General features: G+C 35.5%; 1 long non-coding RNA gene across 1 annotated transcript; it reads left to right on the top strand.

The window, feature by feature from the left end:
• The first annotated feature begins 3,111 nt into the window (after nucleotides 1-3,111).
• LOC116592352 lies at nucleotides 3,112-19,843 on the top strand. Its single transcript, XR_004286460.1, has 3 exons — nucleotides 3,112-3,184; nucleotides 16,164-16,170; nucleotides 19,832-19,843. It is a non-coding gene; the product is annotated as an uncharacterized LOC116592352 (long non-coding RNA).
• The last annotated feature ends 2,498 nt before the right edge of the window (nucleotides 19,844-22,341 follow it).

Consider the following 22,341-nt stretch of genomic DNA (forward strand, 5'->3'; position numbering starts at 1 on the left):
AATAAATCTCAGTAGTGAGCTTGGTGTTACTCTATCCCCAGATGACAATTGTCCTAACCTTTCTTTGCACTGAAGCCTGACTTCATTTCTCTTTGATTGTTTTTGTTGATTGAGCAAGTGGCTTACATTTTATTTCTTAACAATCTCAAAAGACACACTAGTCCATGTAAAGCAGCGTTAGTACAGTGCTAAACTAGAACATTTGGTAATGACTAAATTATTTTAGCATCTTGAGCACAGAGCTAGTCTCAGCTTCTCCCATAATAATAATGATATCGTGTTAGTATAACTGCCTTCAGGAAAGAAGAGAAATCCAGCATCAATTTGACATGACTAATGTTTAAGTGGGTCCTGCTGCATTTGCTTTTCAATAGAAAGAGAAAAATGATAGTTATTCAAAGCACCATGTGAATCTTGTGTGTGCTATTGGTGCATAAGTTAAAGTAGCTCCAGGCAACTTTTTACTTACTCTTCTTTGATTTGCTGTCTTTTTAAAATTGGGACACACATGCATTCTAAACAATTTTAGGTCAACCAGTGCTTTTCCTTATTTCCCCACTATAGCCCAATTCTCCAAGTTCTTAACTAGAAGAAGAGTGACAAAAGAGGCACATAATTTAGCAAAGCAAAGAAAGGTACAGTAGAACATTACCAATAATCCACATACCACGTTTTCCAATTTCTTAAGAGTAAACTGGGGCTAACCGTTCCATAAATACATTTGATAATTTCAGAAGATGCATGGACTTCTTTCTGGAAAAAGTTTACCCTTTATTTTCCTGTGTAGTGTTTCTTAAGGTTGAGTGATGCTTCCATTATCTATCCATTAATTCCTCTCCTTACTGTAATAAATAATAACTGACATATTTAAGATGCAACTTAAGATGAATAGGAGTCTTCTTTATAAATATCAACATTCTCTTTACTCAGGTGAGAAAACAGGCCCAAGGAAGGCAGGTGACTAGGACAAGGTCATACATCTATCTAATACAAGAACTAAAGTAGGTACTAAGACTTTATTCCCTTCCCTTTCTATTTTTTCTACTACATCAGTGTATATTTTCTATTCTACTTGTTCTTTTGGTGTTATCTTTTGGAGTGTTTATTTATAACAAATTGTTTTAGAGGTGGCTATACATTTAAAAAGAAGTGAGATCTTTTGCATAATAGAATTAGTTTTAAGGATTTGCTGAGAGATGCAAGGCGATTATTATCCAGTCCTAATTTCATAAACTCTCTTTTAAAACAATATTTTACATAAAAAAGAAACTAATATTTAATTAATATCACTATGAAGAATGTAAGTCTTATTCCGGTTATTTTGGGATATGTGCTATAAGCAAGATATATGTTAGGAATAAAATGTATCTATATTTAATTTGTATTGAAATTAATTTTCACTTGATGCCCTAGGAATTGCTTGGGAGAATTCTAAAGTATTGCTCTGGATCTGTTTACAATATCTTACTATGTTGCACTCAATCTTTTATAGTAATTTACCATACAGAAACAAAGGTACATTTGTGATCAGTTCAGTGTTGCATATCTGGCCAGATCAATATTCATGCAATCAAAATACAAATATGTTTGCATGGCATTAAAGATGGTTGGTTCCTTTTCCCTTTATATTTTAAGTTTTATGTTAATTCCAGTTGTTAATGTGCAGTGTTATATTAGTTTTAGGGGTACAATATGGTGATTCAACAGTTCCATATATTACTCAGTGCTCATCAAGATAAATGTACTCTTAATACCCCTCACCAACTTACCCTCCTCCCACACATCTTCCCTCTGGTAACAATCTGTTTGTTCCATATAGTTAGGAGTCTGTTTTTTGGTTGTTGTTGTTTTTTTTTTTTCCTTTGTTGACTTTTTGTTTTTTAAATTCCACATATGAATGAAATCATATGGTATTTGTCTTTCTCTGACTTACTCTAGGGATCCATCCATGTTGTTGCAAATGGTAGGGTTTCATTCTTTTTTATGGATGAATAATATATATATCACATCTTTTTGTTGATACATCTACCCATGGACACTTGGGCTGCTTCCGTAGTTTGGCTATTGTAAGTAATGCTGAGTAAACTTGGGGGGGGCATGTCCCTTCAAATTAGTGTTTTTGTATTTTATCTATTTATTTATTCGAGCGAGGGAGAGAGTGCAAGAGCAGGGGGAGGAGCAAAGGGAGAGGGAGAAAGGAAGAGACTCCCCGCTGAGCACAGAGCCCAATGTGGGGCTTGATCTCATGATGAATATGTCATGACCTAAGCCCGAAATCAAGAGTCTGAAGCCCAAGAGACTGAACTACACAGGTACTCTGTTTTTGTATTCTTTAGGTAAACGTCCAGTAGTGAGATCACTGGATGGAAGGGTAGTTCTATTTTTAATTTTTTGAGGGTCCTCCACACTGTCTTCTACAGTGTGAAAGTGGCTGAACTAGTTTGCCTTTATACCAACAGTGCATGCGTGTTCCTTTTTCTCCACATCCTCACCAACACTTCTTGTTTCTTGAGTTTGGTGGGGTTTTTTGTTCTTGTTTTTTTGTTTGTTTGTTTGTTTTTTTAGCCATTCTGACAGATGCAGTATCTCATTGTGATTTTGATTTGTATTTTCCTGATTACGAGTGATGTTGAGCATCTTTCATGTGCCTATTGTCTATCTGGATGTCTTCCTAAAGAAATGTCTGTTCACCTCTGCCCGTTTTTATTTGGATTATTTGGGGTTTTTTGGGGGGGGGTTGTTTTGTTTTTTGTTTTGTTTTGAATTGTATATGTTCTCTATATATTTTGGATACTAACTCTTGATTCAGTATGTCATTTGCAAATGTCTTCTCCCATTCGTTGTCTTTTAATTTTATTAATCAATAAAATTGTTTCCTTTGCAACTTTTTTTTTGCTTGCTTTTTGTTGTTGTTGTTAAATTTTAATTCTAGTAAACATATAGTGTTATACTGGTTTCAGGTATACAATACAGAGAGTCAACAAAATTCATATATTTTCCAGCACTCATCATGACAAGTGCTTTTTATTTTAATATATCCTAGTAGTTTATTTTTGCTTTTGTTTCCCTTGTCTCAGCAGACATATCTAGAAAGATATTGCCACAGCCAATAGAGAAATTACTGCCTGTCCTCTCTTCAAGGATTTTTGTGGTTTCAGGCTTACATTCAGATCCTTAATCCATTGTGAATTTGTTTTATTGGGTAGTGTAAAAAAAAAAAGTGGTCCAGTTTCATTTTTTTGCATGTAGCTATCCAATTTTCCCAACTATTGGTTGAGAAGACTGTCTTTTTCCATTGCATATTCTTTCTTCCTTTACTGAAGATTGAGCATAACATTGTAGGTTTATTTCTGGAGTTTCTATTCTGTTCCATTTATCTATGTGGGTTTTTTGTTTTAATACTGTTTTGATTACTATAGCTTTTTTTTTTACTATAGGTTTTTTGTTTTGATACTGTTTTGATTACTATAGCTTTGTAATGTAACTTTAAGTCTGAAATTGTGATACCTCCAGTTTTGTTTTTCTTTTTGAAGATTGCTTTGACTATTCAGTGTTTTTTATGATTCCATACAAAATTTTAAATTGTTTGTTCTAGTTCTGTGAAAAATGCTGTTGGTACTTTGATAGAGATTGCATTAAATCTGTAGATTACTTTGGGTAGTGTGGACATTTTAACAATATTGTTCTTCCAATCCATGAACATTGAATGTCTTTCCATTTCTTTGTGTCTTCTTCCATTTCTTTCATCAGTGTTTTAATGTTTTCAGAGTACAGGTCTTTTACTGCTTTGCCTAAGTTTATTTCTATGTATTTTATTATTTTTGGCTCAATTGTAAACAGGATTATTTCCTTAATTTCTCTTTCTGCTGCTTTCTACATGATTAGTATACAGAAATGCAACAGATTTCTTTACATCTGTTTTGTATCCTATGGCTTTATTGAATTCATTTATCAGTTCTAGTTGAAGTCTTGGGTTATCTATGTGTAGTATAATGTCATCTGTAAATAGTGAAAATTTTACTTCTTTCTCACCAATATAGATGCCTTTTATTTCTTTTTGTTGTCTGATATCTGTGGCTAGGACTTCTAGTATTATGGGACGGGTGAGCCTGGTGGTTCGTATTAAGGAGGGCACATGTTGCATGGAGCACTGGGTGAGGTGCATAAACAATGAATTTTGGAACACACACAAAAAATAATAAAATTAAGTTAAATTTTTAAAAAGTGGTGAGCGTGAACATCCTTGTCTTGTTCCTGACCTTTGGGGAAAAGTTCTCAGTTTTTCTCTACTGAGTATGATGTTAGTTATGGGTTTTTCATATAAGGCCTTTATTATGTGGAGATATGTTCCCTCTAGACCTACTTTGTTGAGAGTTTTTATTAAAATGGATGTTGCACTTTGTCAAATGCTTCTTCTGCATTTATTAAAATGATCATATGGTTTTCATCCTTTCTCTAATTGATGTGATGTCCTTTTCCCTTTAAACTGAAACCTCTGTATACATACCAAGGTGCTGTAATGTATATGAATTCCAAATAGTTTGCTATATTTGTAAATATATGAAAAGAACTTGCAAAGTTTTATTTACAAAATTATAGTCTGGTGAAATGAAAATATAATAACTATTCTTGTATATATCAGGATAAAAACGGTATATATCTAAGTGCTTACATATATATTTTTTAAGATCTCATTCACTTAGTATCACCTAATTTTCTTTAACTTCCTCATGTATATCTACCTCTTTTAAAAGCTCATTATCAAAGAACAGTTTCCCATTTATCAAAGCATTTCACAGTTCTTACGATTAGACTTTCGTAACAACACTATGAAGGATATTATAATTTTTATTAGGAAAGAAATAAAAAGGCAGAAATATTTTCTGTTTCTCTAAAATAATTTCTGAGAACTAGTTCTCAGGTTTCTTGACTCTTATTTTGCTACCAATCATGCTGAAACCATACATCCTTTTCTAGTGAAAATGGGGACTATCCCTTGGATTAACTTTGGTAGCTACACGTTCTCAAATGAACTGTTTTTTTAGCTAAAAGCTAAATTATAGCTAGCATTCTGAGTTTGTTTCATTGTGTGTGCATGCATGTGTGTATGTTGACTTGGGAATGGAGATTGATGACAATGGAGAGAGTACGAGTGTTTCTGAAGGAGCATGAGAATGTTTGTGAGGTTGCTATTAGTCTGACCTTGGGAGAAAGGGAACAAGGTGACCAACAAGAGAATGGTGAGCAAATGGCAAGATGAAGCCCTGAGAAAGAAACCAGATTGGGGGCAAAAAAAAATCTCTGGATCAGTTAAAGAAGCTTTGGGATGTAACAGAAACCCAACCCAATCTGGCTTAAGTAAGAAGAATTCTTATTGTAAAACATCCAAGAAATGGATATGATTCAGTCCAGCTCCATCCAGGGTTTTGACACTTTTGAGCTCATCAAGATTTTTCTCTCTTTCTATAGCTCAGCTCTGTTCATGGTGGTGTTTTACTAGCCTGTCACTTAGGAGTGAGACCTGTAAAAGAGGTATAGATTTTGGGGTCATCACCCCATAACTGTTAATTGTATCATGGAGAAAGGATGAAACCACCCAAGGGTGGGATCTAGAGTGAGAAGAGAAGGCTATGAAGAGAATCCTGACAAACACCAAGCTTCTGGGTGGAGAAAATAGAACCCAATAGGGAGACTGAGAAGGAACCTTCTGAAAATGAATACAGAGAGACCATGAGCCAGGTTTAGTGTGTCATAGATACATGTTATTTGGCTATCTATTACAATTTTCCCTTTTTCCAAAGATAGTCTCTCTATGCAGGAATGGCCACCAGGATCACATGGCTGTGACTCTGGGCCACAGTTGAATGTTTCAGATGTGTCCAGTTGAGCCAAACCTGGTCCATCAGATTCTTACTTCTAAGAAACTAAACTTAAGAACTGAGAGATGTGGAAACCCCATATAGCAGTCTGAGTTGGAGCAAACAAGTAAAACCAATTAAATAAAAATACAGCCATGGACATATCAGGAAGTAGAGGTGTTAAAGGGGCCTCAGCAGCAGTGGGAAAGGAAGTATCTCTTATCAGATGGTTGGAGGGGAAAGCATAGGGACTGGGGACATGTTTGCTTTTTTCTTTAAGTTGTTAAAAACTTGAGTATATCTTAATATTTATATTTGCCTCCCCATTCTCATCCGATAAGCTTGCTTCCTAAATCACAGAGGAAATAGAAGTCAAGAGATAAAAACTTTCTCAGTTCCTTGACACCAAAGCTGAAAACTATCAGCATGTGTGTTTATTCCTTTGTCCTTCTTTGCACCATGTCACAATGGAAAAAGGTGTCTCTCTGGTAAAATACTTCACCATAACATTATAAATAGGATCCCAAAATTAAATAACCTAGTATGAGAGGTCACTATTGCAAGATTAATGAAATGAAGTCTGTGTCCACACAGCTATCCATCCGGAGTTCCAGGGGTCTATCTGCAAGATCCAAATCCAATTTGTCCTGGGTGGTATTTGGCATCACTTGATAGCTGCTCTCTGTTCTAGTTTAAATATACATGAATATGATTGTAGGAAATTCCAGGAATATTCCTATTTTGCCTTTGGGAAATGGAAACTGAAAAATACTGATAACAAAAATCTCTTCCAATACCTGCAGAAAAGAAAAAAATGTTTTCCTGTCTGACTCCAACTCCTCCCATACCCTCCCTTCCTTTCAGAAAATAAGAGCTTTGATTTGTTCCAGTTTAAGAATGGGAGCTGGATGGAGAATAGGAGCTGATTGCCAAGTTTCCTGTATGTCAGGTTTCTCCTGTTTTCTCCAGCATATTTTCCGGGATCATTGTATCCTTGATGCCTGGCATAGTGCTCACTACATAGTAGGATGTGAATGCAGTGTTGTGGAATCTATGAATGAATGGATACATGTATGAATGGATGGGTAATTTACAGACACTGGGAGAGGCCTGAATCCAGAGTACAAAAGAAAAGATAAATGTTAGGGAAGAAGAATTTTTTTTTTAAATCAAAACCTCACTGTTCTGCAGGAAAGGAAACAATATGGATACTGCTTCATACACAACACAAAAAAGAAAATCAGATAATGGATATTTAATGTTCTTTTAAATTCTCCGAATGTCATCCTATGTGAGTAATTATATTTGGGAATATGTTTAAATATTTACTTCTAATTTTCATTTCCAAGTGAATTAATTGAAGTAGTTTGATGCATTCTTCTTATTTTGGAACAACCAGCATTATTAAAGTAAGTTATCATGGATTTAACAGCTGTGAGTTTTAAACTAAGCATGGCTATTAAAGCAATGTATCTTGGGTTTGAAAACTAAAACTGGTTTCGTTTTATTACATTGCAACTATTAAAATGTGGTTATTTGATCAAATCCTTCAGTTTTCTTTTTAAGAAAAAACATGTTTACACATGTTTTAAAATTGTTATTGTTTGCTTTCAGTACCTATAAAATGGGCAGAGGACAATTCCTATTCCCTAATGCTCTTGGAAAATTAGGGCAGGCAGAAGCAACTCAATGGCTTTTATTTTATTTTATGTCTAATAATTTTCCCTGTCCTGAATTTTTCTCATGTTGCCCGATTTTATCTTTTGTTTTTGTTTTTGTGTTTTTTTCCTAAACTACCATGAAACACTGTTTCTGTTTGATAGGTCCTAAAAAAGAGAAGCAGATAGAAGGAATGGAAGGAAGGAAGGAAGGAAAGAGGGAAGGAAAGGAAAAAGGAAGGAAGAAGAAAGGAAGGCAGTCCCTTAGAAATCTCTTTTCAGTTTACAAAGGACTGGAGATACTTTAGTATATAAGGAAGTAGATAAAAGGAACTGTAACTTTGTTACTGTAATTGCAATTGACCTCCATGTTTAGAGCCCAAACCAAAATTAGCCTAGGTAACATAGTTTTTGTAGGGCACCTGTTAGGAATAATTTATTATGATGTTTAATTTGGTGTCATCTTGACTGTACTAAGGAATGTGCAAAGACCTTGTAAAACGCTATTTTTCCATGTGTCTATTGAAAGTGTTTCCAGAAGAGATTTGCATTTGGATCAGTAACACTGAGTAAAGATCTGCCTGCCTTCACCCATGTAGGCAGGCATCATCCATGCTGTTTATGATTGAATTTTAAAAAATGACAGAAAAAGGGTGACTTCTTCTACCTGCAGGTATGGGAGCTCCCCGTTCTCAGGTTTTTAGCTTTGGACAGAATTACACTCTTGGCTCCACTGGTTCTGAGGCCTTTGGATTCGAATGGAATTACAATACTGGTTTTCCTCGTTCTCCAGCTTATGGACAGCAAACTGTGAGACGTCTTGGCCTTTGTAATGGCAGGAGCCAATGCGCCAACTCTTCTGTCTAGCTATCGAGCTATTTAGCTATCTGTCATCTAGCTAGCTAGCTAGCCAGCTAGCAATCTGTCTTATTGGTTTTGTTTCTGTGGAGAACATTGATTAACATATTTGGTTTTATCTTTCTTAGAGAAAAAAATTGAGATTAAATTGCAATTAAAAATAACTAAATTAAATTAAAAACATTAAAAATAAATATTAAAAATAATTATATTATTAAAATAATGTTTTATTGCAATTAAAAATGATATTTGATGAATGAAAAATAAACTTTAGCTTTGAAACATTCTGATTTAGGCCTTTGTGGAAAAAAACTAGCTTATTTTCACTAATACAGGAGCTGACAATCAGAAGTAAGGGTGTTCCATGAAAATTAAAAATTGGCTTAGTAACAGGGGGCTGGGTAGAAGACAATCCATGTGGTAATAATCCATGTTATGCCATAGCAAAATATTTGGTAAATCTGTCTCCTTAGCTAGCTTTGGGGGACAGATCATGTACACATGATCTCTTAGTTTAAGGGGGAAAGAGAACTCCAACGTGTGTGTTGTTTGTTGTGGATTACATTTGCCCAGGAATTTCAGAGAAAGTGAGCTCAAAAAAGAGTTTCCTGAATGTACAAACAAGAATTCATAAGACTAGATACTCTGGAAACTCAAGGACATAAAATGTTAGCAGAGACAACTATTTTTAGAATGTGAACAGTGGAGCTAACACTGAGAAACACTTTGAGTAACATAGATTGATATATACGACAACAAAGACTGCATTTTAGCCCGTCTATCAGAATAGCTAAAATCCAAAACGCTGTTAACTTTAAATACAGGTGATGATATGGAGCAACAGGAACTCGCATTCACTGCTGATGGGAATGCAAAATGGTACATCCACTTTAGAAGACAGTTTGATGGTTTCTTACAAAACTAAATATAGTCTTTTTTTTTTTTAAAGATTTTATTTATTTATTTGACAGAGAGAGATCACAGGTAGGTAGAGAGACTGGCAGAGATAGAGAGGGAAGCAGGCTCCCTGCTGAGCAGAGAGCCCAACGTGGGACTCGATCCCAGGACTCTGAGATCATGACCCGAGCCGAAGGCAGCGGCTTAACCCACTGAGCCACCCAGGTGCCCCAAACTAAATAGAGTCTTACCATGTGATTCAGCAATCCTGTTTTTAATCTATTTACCCAAAGGAGTTGGAAACTTGTATCTACACAAAAACTAGGACATGAATGTTTTTGGCAGTTTTATCATAATTATCAAAGTGGAAACAACCAAGATGTCCTTCAACAGGTGAATGGATAAACAAACTATGGTACATCTGTACAATGGGATACTATTAAACAGTTTTATAAGTGAGCTATATAGCCAGGAAAAGACATGAAAAAACTTCAAATGTATTTTCTTAAGTGAAATAATACAGTTTAAATATATTATATAGTTTATAATTCCAATTATGTGACTTTCTGGAAGAGGCAAACCTATGCAAACAGTTGGAAGATCGGTGGTTGCCAGAAGTTCATCAACCCCCACCCCCGACACACATACTAAGATTATGTCACTATGTCACAAACTAAGATTCTGAACCAATACAGTCATTTCAGTTCTGACTAGAATTCTCTGTTATTTGTTTAGTGTTGAAGAAGGATGAGGCTCAGGAGTTAACTAGTTTCTTATTCTCAGCAAGACCAAGAAAACACTAGTTCAAACAAGAATGAGAATCTAAGACTATAGTACAAATAATTTATAATTGTATTAGAGTACTAATTCCACATAAACTTTGGGGATCTTTAGGTAAATACTTTTCTTCTTATTTGTGTGTGTGTGTGTATAATTGATCCAGAACTGCACAATTGTAAAAGTGAGAAGTCTGTGGAAATCTCAGTGGTGAGAGGCTTGGAGGAGGAACAGACTTGGATTATCTAAGTATGAGATGGACATTTTCGTATGCTGGGAAGATCCTGGACTTTGAAGTCAGGCAGACTTGGATCTAATTCAAGTTTTAGTATTATGAGTCCCTGAAGAAGTTTTGTTAACCTCTGTGAGTTTTTATTTACCTATCTGCAAAGCAAGATTAATAATTTATAGCTCATAGGAATACTGTGATGATTAAGCAAGATGATAAATGCTCACCACAGAAGCTCAATAAATGTTAACTAATTTCATTTGAATAAATAGTGGGTCAAGTTAGAAAGTAAATATAGGAAGACACAACCTTGGTCAGAACACCATATAGATCTTCGTTCAAGCTCTATAGATTCTTTGGTACAAACACATTTTTTTATATTAGTGCTTAATTATTAAATACCCACATCCTCTAATTGACTAAGGTATACGCATTTAAAAATGCATAATTCTTTTCCTTTTTTCAAGATGCTTAAAAGGGAGTTCAGGGGCGCCTGGGTGGCTCAGTGGGTTAAGCCGCTGCCTTCGGCTCAGGTCATGATCTCAGGGTCCTGGGATCGAGTCCCGCATTGGGCTCTCTGCTCAGCAGGGAGCCTGCTTCCCTTCCTTTCTCTCACCTGCCTCTCTGCCTACTTGTGATCTCTGTCAAATAAATAAAATTTTTAACAACAAAAAAAAAAGGGAGTTCAGAGAGCCGTTATTTATATACCCAACAGAACAAACAACAAACAGTGTTAAAAAGTGAAGGCTAATTGGCAAGTGAGCCCAAATTACTATGATATGGGAATGTCAGCAAAATTCAAGAAGAAAATGAAAGATTTTATCTGGGTCTTAGAAGAGGAAAAGGGCTTAAATGAGTCTGTAGAATTAGAACACGGGAGAGGATTAGATGACTGATGTTGAGTATCTACTATGTCACAAGCACTAACTATAAATATCACAATATATAGATAGAGCCTAATATAGTGTTTGCATACAAATAGATGGAGACAGAGATAGAAATGGAGACAGATACACACACACACACAAACATCTAAAGATAGACATGAATTAATATATATCTTTATTTCAACTCTTTAAAGTAGTTATTACTTCACCCAGGGCACCTGGGTGACTCAGTGGGTTAAGCCTCTGCCTTTGGCTCAGGTCATGATCTCAGGGGCCTGGGATCGAGCCCCACATCGGGCTCTCTGCTTAGTGGGGAGCCTGCTTCCCTCTCTCTCTCTGCCTGCCTCTTTGCCTACTTGTGATCTCTCTCTCTCTCTTTCAAATAAATTTAAAAAATCTTTTTTAAAAAAGAAGTAGCTATTGCTCTCTGTCTCATTCTCTCTCCCTCTCAAATAAATAAATAAAATCTTTAAAAAATTTTCTAAAAAATGGGGCTCTTGGGTGGCTCAGTTGGTTAAGTGACTGCCTTCGGCTCAGGTCATGATCCTGGAGTCCTGGAATCAAGTCCTGAGTCGGGCTCCCTGCTTGGCAGGGAGTCTGCTTCTCCCTCTGACCCTCCCCCTTCTCATGCTCTCTCTCTCTCTTATTCTCTCTCTCTTTCAAATAAATAAAATCTCTTAAAAATTTTTACAAAAGTAGCTCTTATTAACTCAAATAAATTGAAAATTATTCAGTGAGAAACTTATCCACACTCTTAGCCAGCAGGTAGAGAAACGAGTTTACCACCCTATTTCTGATCTACACTATGTGTTCTTTCTAATATAGCACCTCCTAGGTATCAAAGTGTTTTTTGAAGAGAGGTAATGAAATATAGGTTAGAAAGGTTAAAGTCAAATTACTTACTTGTAAAATTTCTGCTCTCCCCAATTCATAAATATTTATGTATAAATCAAGAACAGGACTGGGACCATCAGGGTGGAGAGGGGGAAGAGGATAAAGAAATGTATCTTGTTATAGAATGCTAACCCAAGTTTTTATTTGGATTTTTACCTTCTAAGTTTAGAAGTGAATTTTTGAGATCTCTAGTATTTCTTTTCTTTTATGACATTTGTTTGTATAAAATTTTTATCCATTAGGAATTTCCCACATCTTCATAGGTATTTTCTGGGTAGATATTATGTTCAAAATTCACAAGTTGTCTTCTTTAGGCAGAGTGTTCGAATTTGTTTATATGGCATTATCCAAAATGCAGTCTGGTAATTTTTTTATTTCAATAAATTTAAATTTGTTTAAATTATATTTTCTTTTTTGTTCTGGATATTGTAAGAGTTGTATAGCATTTTTAATCCAATTTTATCATTTTTACTATATAATATTGCAGAGTCATTAAAAATGAGTAATTTCTGTTTTGTTTGCCATTTATTAGAATTACAAGGGTCAGTAAAAGGAATCTGCAAAATTTATTCTTAGAGTGTTTGAACAGATTACTCATGGCTTTTGTTTCTACATTCTTTAATGAGCATCTTTAAAAGGTAATTGAGTGTATATGGATTGAGAAAATCATTACTGATTTTCTATAGCACAAGTTATTTTATATGCATGTTTTGCTTCTACAGGGTTACTTAACACCATCTACCAATATTGCTGTAAAATTCTTTTGGAATCTCCTTTGCATTCTCTCAAGGAGGAGTTTTTTGACAGTCAAATTAATTTTCCACAAAATGCTGGTGTGACATATCAGTATTGCTCACACAAGACTTATGTAAAGTTTGCTTATATCATCACTGGATTTTTCTCTAATCAGCCTAGCATATTATTTTTATATGAGGTTATTATTTAGTTGCTTAAGTTTGTGGTTAAAATGTATCTGTTAGATTTTCTTAGCAGTTGGCCAGCTGTCTCATGTCTTATGTATTAAAATTTTGAACTAGTCACAATATTTACTGTCTTTTGGAATTTTGTGTAAAGAATATAAAACATATTCACTGCATATGATATTTTTAATATAGGCACATAAAAAGAAGAAAATGTTACCCATAATTCTGTTACCCAGAAATAACTACCATTAACCTTTAGATGTATTTTGAGAGACAGAGAGAGAAAAATTAAATACATAGATGCAAAAATTATACCAAGAAGTTTAATTTTCCTGGTGAAGTTGCATCTAGACACATATTTCTCCAGAGAAGATATTCAAATGGTCAACAGGTATGTGAAACAGTGCTGAACATCACTAATCACCAGGGAAATGCAAATCAAAATCACAATGAGATGTTACCTCACACCTATTAGGATGGTTATTGTAGAAAGAAAGAAAAAAAAGGAAAGAAAGAAAAAAAAACAAACAAGTTTTGGGAAGTTTGTAGAGAAATGGAAAATGTTATACACTGTTGGTGCAAATGTAAACCGGTGTAGTCACTATGGAAACCAGTGTGGAGTTTTCTCAAAAAATTAAAGTCTCGGCCTATTTCAGTTAGCTTATCTCTTATATGAAATAATAAAATCACCTGTATTGTAGAGTTGTTAACAGTAGAAGAAGGAGACAGTGCAAATTACCCAGCAAAATACCAGGCAATCCATAAGTACTTGATAAATATTAATCTTTGCTCATTTTCTACTACCCTGATTATCTAAGATAAAATATTCCAGGTATAAGCTACTTTAATTTTTTTATCTATATTTACCTCAATCTATCTTAATGTGTATTAATTTCATTTAGATTTTCCTCCCAGAAGTGATTGAATTTACCAGTTATTAAAAGGATCAGTTTTTCTTTGACAACATATTCATTGATTAATGCAAATTCCTCAGGTTGGCTAAACACACATTTTAAGTCTCTGAAACCATTGTGCAGCTATGATTACTGTTTGGACATGTCCACAGAAAATCTGTGACCGAAAAAGCAAATGGCAAGAGACCCACATCATCCCCAAAAAACCTTTGGTAATCTGAGTCTAAATTTTGACCTTTTAACCAAACATGTTTAAGGAACACCTACTGTGTTCTATAGACTGATTAAGGAGCAGTAAGCAAAGCAAAATCCATCTCCTTTTAAAGGCTACATTCAGTATGGCCATTATAAGAATTTTCCTCAGAAGGAAAACAGTAGCTGTTAGGGGGTTTCAAACACAGTAAAGACCTGCATGGAAGAAGAACTAACAGTGTACTTTGCTTCCATAATGAACAAGTGTGCGCAACATGTACGCTTGTCATAAACTCTACATGCTAGGATAAACAAACGAGCAAACAAAAAATTGTGTCATGTTTTTCTGATTCTAATTCTCCAAATAAATGATTCTCCAAATAAAAGTTGTGTGCTTTCCCTATAAGGGAAAATTCCTTAACAAAAACAACCTTATCCTTGACTTGAAATGTGAATCTCTGAACACATGTGATGATTTTGTTATATAATCACCACATATTTGAAAAATCCCTTACTATCTTGAAGAGATTAATACAAACTTGGTTAACTTAGCCTTCTTTCATTTTTCTTTCAATTCTTTTAAAATTTCTTATTTGGTTAAAACTGGATCATAAAGAAAAAAAATTGCTAGAAATAAGTCTTTGAGTAATTGGGACGGTATTAGAATGTGTGTTTGTACATATGAACAACAAGCTCTTTTGGAGAAAAGCCTTGATTTGTAGCATTTGTCAATTTTTGTGGTGTAAATACTCCCTCCTCAAAATTGAACACTGTTCAATTTAACAGTGATTATGGCCAAAAGAAGTAAATGCATCTACCTAAGGTTTGTCATTTCTACAGAATTTTTTTTTTCAGGAAGTAAACATGTTTGTCATTTCATCAACATTACTGTTAACAATATTAATGCACTGGCACTTCTAGGATAAAGCCATATGTGTGCTATTATTTTTTTAAGTTATAATAATTTTCTTCTTCCTATATTCAAGTAAGAATAACCAAAAATACAATAATAGAGCTATTATATTCATAATAAAGACACTAAAAGAATTGAATGAAATGGTGTCATTAAATTCAGAGTTATTTCCACTCTGGCAGGCCAGAATTTAAGTGGATTGAAACAAAGCATCACAAGCTAATTTGGGTGATATTGATAATATTGGTCATTTCTAGTGTGGCAAAAAAAATCATTCAATAGTCTTCCATCAGCTTAATACAATGGAATATTACTCAGCCATATAAAGAATGAAATCTTGCCATTTGCAAAGACAGGAATGTTAGCTGGATAGGGTATTGTGCTAAGCAAAATAAGTCAGTCAGAGAAAGACAAATACCATATAATTCCACTCATATGTGGAATTTAAGAAATGAAAGAGATGACCATAAGGGTAAAAAAGAGAAAAGCAAACGGTAAAACAGACTCTTAACTATAGGGAACCAACGGAAGGTTGCTGGAGGGGAGGTGAGTGGGAGATGGGTTAAATGGATGATGGGCATTGAAGAGGGCATTTTTTGTAATGAACATTGGGCATTATATGTAAGTGATGAATCACTAAATTCTGCTCCTGAAACATACTACACTATGTTAACTAACTGCAATTTAAATAAAAACTTGAAACTAACATGAACACCATGCTTTATGTTTTGCAGAACAATAGTATAATCCTAATAAATTTAAATATTGATCAGAATAATCTCTCATTTTAAGTTAATGAACAGAGATTTTAACTATTGGTAGAAACCAGCTATTATATTCATTAACTGTATATTCATTAACTGAACACAGGCATATTATTTTCCAGATGCTGTATGTGTTTTAAATAAAGTGGTAAATTACTTGGATATAGTCTTAGCATTAAATATCCTGGAGAGTTACAGTCTTCCTATTTTATAATATGTTTTAAAAGGAAATATATGAAGTATTGTTCACGTGTGCTTTAGGAAGATAACCAAAGGGAATATTAGAGCCTGTCATGTGTTGAGAGAGATTCTGAGAAGGGATTTGCATATGAAGTTTATTAAGGAGTATTTCCACAGTGTGGAAGGAAGGCAAGAAAACAGACTAGACAAAGGGTGAAGTTAGGTTGTGATGCAGAGCAAAGGTTTCAGTCAATCCAGAAAGAAATTCAGAAGGTGATAAGATTCTACAGAGTTTCTTAAGTTGGAAGAAGTTTAACAGGCTTTAATCATCTTATATAGTCATTAAATGCAGGGTATTCTGGTGGCGTCATGACCTTGACTGAAGAGACTCTCTTTGACTGTGACAATTCTCTAAGAACATTCCATAATAGTGTATTTTATCTATTACCTTGACCAGGTTATGCAATCAGACACTAATATAGATATTCCTGTGAAGGTAATTCCAGTCTACTTTAAGTAAGGGAGATTATCCTCAGTGATCTAGTTGGGCCTGATAAGTTCAGAGGCCTTAAAAGACTTATGACTTCCTTGAGAAAGAAGAAATTCTACCTGTGAACAGCAGCTTTGGCTGGTACCCAGAAGGTCCAGCCTGCTATTCCTGTTAGCCTGTCCTACGGATTTCAGCCTTACCTTACAGTCCCTATAATTGTGTAAATCAATTCCTTGCAGTAAATATCTTCATATCTATCTTCTACTTGTTCTGTTCCTTTAGTTGAACTTTAACTGATGAAGGCTGAAAGCTGAGGGAGAATTGTCTATAAAGAGAATGCCCAATAGTGGGTTAATTAATCCTTCAGTCCAGAAGTGTCTGAACTAGGCATCACAACGTTCACTATGGAACAGTTAAATTATTTCTGTCTTTCACATTGAAATGTATACTTCCTACCACTTTCCAGACAGAGAAAGATGAGAGAAGACTGGGAATAACTATTATACTAGTGATAACTCATATTCAAGATGCAGAAATCCAACTGAAACAGTCTCCAGCACATATAAAATGAAAATCCGGGGGCAGTGCTAACTTCAGGGGCTGCTGAACTCAGGGTCCAAATAAAATGATAAATTTTTGGATTCCAATTATTTTATGTTTCACCTCTGCTTTCCTTTGGATTAACAATATTTTCACCATTTATCTTCTTTACTGCTCAGGATTTCATGAGACTCATTCTAGCTAGGCCAATGCATATAAAAAAATTTCGTGTTAAGCATTCTGATTTTAGTTTTATTTCTTACACTTGGATGATAATACTAACCCTGAACCAAGCACTATGAGCAAAAAAGACAGAACATGCTGATTGGTTAACAAACTCGGGGTAACTGGCCTTCCACCAGAGACAAGGATTTCAAATTTCATGTAAGGAAAGGAGCTGCAGCCTTGGTGGGGAAGGGATAATGAGATATCAGCTGGGAACAATTTAAATAGCCACTTAGCCACAAAATAATAATTCGTAAAATGAAAAATAGATTGAAGGAAAATGCCGAAAATGCAGCCATGAGAATTAAAGAGAGAAAATCCAAAAAAACTAATATAGATGGAGGATTCGGTATATATTAAATAGAAATTACATAAATAGAAACTAAATGAAATGAGAAGCTATAGTATTTGAAGGTCAGAAGGTTTAAATTTTTCTAGTATTGATAAAAGACATAAATCCTCATGTCCAAAAAGCACAAAGGATTCCTGAGGAAAATAAACAAAAAATAAAGCCACCCTGTGGCACATTATAGTAAAAATGGAAATCACCAGAAATAGATCTTAAAATCAGCCAAAGGAAAAAGCCAGAGCAGGTACAAATGAATGGTCATTTTTTACCAGTAGACTTTTCTTAAAATCAAAAAGTCAAAAGAGAGCATAATAGCTTAAATATATAGGGAAAAATACTGTTCACCTGAAAGTCTATTAGTAGTTTGCTGGAGCCAGCTCATAGTGGCTTGCAAATGCAAGCTGTTAAATCACTGGCTATTTCAAATCTGAGCCACTAAATTGCAAAGGGAATTCCCAGATATAAGAAACAAATACAGTCTCTATGATAATAAGAATTTTACTGAATTGATCAAAGACTAGTTCAGATTTCAAAAACTCAACATAATTAAGGAAACGTAAAGCAATGCATTTGCAGCCACATCAGAGAGAAAATTCAGGACATCAAAGGCAAAGATAAGATCATAAATGAAGATGGAGGAACAAAAAGAGGAAAACTAATGTTGATCTGCTAGTCATCAGTCTTCTCTATATCACTAGTGGGAGTTCCAATATAGTAGAATTGTATCTTTTTTTTAAAATAATATCTTTAAAGTAATACAATTTAAAGATTTATTTATTTATTTTAAAAAGGGGGAAAGAGAGAGACCAGGGGGGAGAGGCAGACTCCTAGCTGAGTGCAGAACAGATGTGAGCTGGATCCCACAACTGGGAGATCAGGACCAGAGCTGAAATCAAGAGTTGGATACTTAACTGACTGAGCCCAAAGTGATACAATTTAAAACTGTATGTTAGTCATATATATGTCTTTTAGCTAACCATATTTAACTTGAAATGATGTATTTTAACTTGAAATAATACCCAGCGCTCATTACATCCTGTGACCCACCTTCATGTCCATCACCCAGCTACTCCCCTGCCCTCTAGCAGCCCTCAGTTTATTACCTATGCTTAAAAGTCTCTTATGGTTTGTTTCCCTCTCTGATTTCATCTTGTTTTATTTTTCCCTCCTTTCTCCATGATCTTCTGTTGTGTTTCTTAAATTCCACATTTGCGTGAGATCATATGATAATTGACTTTCTCTGATTAACTCATTTCATTTAGCTTAATACCCTCTAGTTCTATCTATGTTGTTGCAAATGGCAGGATTTCAATTTTTAAAAATTTTTTATTTTTTAAATTTCTTTTCAGTGTACCAGAATTCATTGTTTATGTACCATACCCAGTATGGTACATTGTTTATGTACCATACCCCTTCATAATACCCACCACCAGGCTCACCCAACCTCCCACCGCCGCCCCTCCAAAACCTTTAGATTGTTTTTCAGAGTCCATCGTCACTCATGGTTCATCTCCCCCTCCTATTTCCCCCAACCCCCTTCTCCTCTCCATCTCCCCATGTCCTCCATGTTATTTCTGTTGCTCCACAAATAAGTGAAACCATATGATAATTGACTCTCTCTGCTTGACTTATTTCACTCAGCATAATCTCTTCCAGTCTCATCCATGTTGCTACAAAAGTTGGGTATTCATCCTTTCTGATGGAGACATATTACTCCATAGTGTATATGGACCACATCTTCCTTATCCATTTGGCCATTGAAGGGCATCTTGGTTCTTTCTGCAGTTTGGCGACTGTGGTCATTGCTGCTATGAGCATTGGGGTACAGGTGTCCCTTCTTTTCACTAAATTTGTATCTTTGGGGTAAATACCCAGTATTTCAATGGCAGGGTTGTAGGGAAGCTCTATTTTTAATTTCTTAAGGAATCTCCACACTGTTTTCCAAAGTGATTGTACCAACTTGCATTCCCACCAACAGTGTAAGAGAGTTCCACTTTCTCCACATCCTTTTCAACACACATTGTTTCCTGTCTTGTTAATTTTGGCCATCCTAACTGGTGAAAGGTGGTATCTTGATGTCGTTTTGATTTGAATCTCTCTGATGGCTAGTGATGATGAACATTTTTTCATGTGTCTATTAACCATTTGTATGTATTCATAGGAGAAGTGTCTGTTCATGTGTTCTGCCCATTTTTTGACATGATTATCTGTTTTGTGTGGGTTGAGTTTGAAGAGTTCTTCATAGACAGGATTTCAATTTTTGATGGCTGAGTAGTATTCCAGTGTGTGTGTGTGTGTGTGTGTGTGTGTGTACCACTTTTCTAAAAATTTATTTGACAAAGATAGAGATCACAAATAGGCAGAGAGGCATACAGAGAGAGGGGGGAAGCAGGCTCCCCGCTGAGCAGAGAGCCCAATGTGGACCTCGATCCCAGGCCCCTGAGATTATGACCAAAGTTGAAGGTAGAGGCTTAACCCACTGAGCCAACCATGCCCTACCACAACTTTCTTTTAAAAGATTTTATTTATTTATTTGACAGAGAGAAAGAGAGCACAAGCAGGGCTAGCAGCAGGCAGAGGGAGAGGGAGAAGCAGATTCTCCACTGAGCAGGGATCCCAAAGCAAGGCTTGATCCCGGACCCTTGGGATCATGACCTCAGCAAAAGGCAGACAGACACTTAACTGACTGAGCCACCCAGGTTCCCCCCGACATTTTCTTTATCCATTCATCTGTCAATGGACATCTGGGATCTTTCTATAGTTTGGCTATTGTGGACATTGCTGCTATAAATATTGGGGTGCACATAACTCTTCGAATCACTATATTTGTATCTTTAGGGTAAATACCTAGTAGTGCAATTGCTGGGTCATAGGGCAGCTCTATCTTAAAGAACCTGAATACTGTTTTCCAGAGTGGCTGCATCAGCTTGCATTCCCACCCAACAGTGTAGAAGGGTTCTCCTTTCTCCGCATCTTTGCCAACATTCTGTCTTAAGAAATAAAAAAAGACAGAAAGAAAACACAACTTGAGTATATGTTAAGTAAGAAATCAAGGATAAAAGGGAGATATAAATAAATCCCACTTGGTCGTGGTGAATAATCTTTTTAATGTACTGTTGAATCCTATTGGCTAGTATTTTGTTGAGTATTTTCGCATCTGTGTTCATCAAGGATATCGGTCTATAGCTCTCTTTTTTGGTGGGATCCTTGTCTGGTTTTGGGATCAAGGTGATGCTGGCCTCATAAAATGAGTTTGGAAGTTTTCCTTCCATTTCTATTTTTTGGAACAGTTTCAGGAGAATAGGAATTAGTTCTTCTTTAAATGTTTGGGGCTGCAAGGTTGGTTCAACATCCGCAAATCAGTCAATGTGATACAACACATCAATAAAAGAAAGAACAAGAACCATATGATACTCTCAATAGATGCTGAAAAAGCATTTGACAAAGTACAGCATCCCTTCCTGATCAAAACTCTTCAAAGTGTAGGGATAGAGGGCACATACCTCAATATCATCAAAGCCATCTATGAAAAACCCACCGCAAATATCATTCTCAATGGAGAAAAACTGAAAGCTTTTCCGCTAAGGTCAGGAACACGGCAGGGATGTCCATTATCACCACTGCTATTCAACATAGTACTAGAGGTCCTAGCCTCAGCAATCAGACAACAAAAGGAAATTAAAGGCATCCAAATCGGCAAAGAAGAAGTCAAATTATCACTCTTCGCAGATGATATGATACTATATGTGGAAAACCCCAAAGACTCCACTCCAAAACTGCTAGAACTTATACAGGAATTCAGTAAAGTGTCAGGATATAAAATCAATGCACAGAAATCAGTTGCATTTCTCTACACCAACAGCAAGACAGAAGAAAGAGAAATTAAGGAGTCAATCCCATTTACAATTGCACCCAAAACCATAAGATACCTAGGAATAAACCTAACCAAAGAGACACAGAATCTATACTCAGAAAACTATAAAGTACTCATGAAAGAAATTGAGGAAGACACAAAGAAATGGAAAAATGTTCCATGCTCCTGGATTGGAAGAATAAATATTGTGAAAATGTCTATGCTACCTAAAGCAATCTACACATTTAATGCAATTCCTATCAAAGTACCATCCATCTTTTTCAAAGAAATGGAACAAATAATGCTAAAATTTATATGGAACCAGAAAAGACCTCGAATAGCCAAAGGGATATTGAAAAAGAAAGCCAACGTTGGTGGCATCACAATTCCGGACTTCAAGCTCTATTACAAAGCTGTCGTCATCAAGACAGCATGGTACTGGCACAAAAACAGACACATAGATCAATGGAACAGAATAGAGAGCCCAGAAATAGACCCTCAACTCTATGGTCAACTAATCTTCGACAAAGCAGGAAAGAATGTCCAATGGAAAAAAGACAGCCTCTTCAATAAATGGTGCTGGGAAAATCGGACAGCCACATGCAGAAAAATGAAATTGGACCATTTCCTTACACCACACATGAAAATAGACTCAAAATGGATGAAGGACCTCAATGTGCGAAAGGAATCCATCAAAATCCTTGAGGAGAACACAGGCAGCAACCTCTTCGACCTCTGCCGCAGCAACATCTTCCTAGGAACAACGCAAAAGGCAAGGGAAGCAAGGGCAAAAATGAACTATTGGGATTTCATCAAGATCAAAAGCTTTTGCACAGCAAAGGAAACAGTTAACAAAACCAAAAGACAACTGACAGAATGGGAGAAGATATTTGCAAACGACATATCAGATAAAGGACTAGTGTCCAGAATCTATAAAGAA

The sequence above is a fragment of the Mustela erminea genome, chromosome 6, assembly GCF_009829155.1.
Source record: "Mustela erminea isolate mMusErm1 chromosome 6, mMusErm1.Pri, whole genome shotgun sequence".
NCBI classification, from domain to species: domain Eukaryota; kingdom Metazoa; phylum Chordata; class Mammalia; order Carnivora; family Mustelidae; genus Mustela; species Mustela erminea.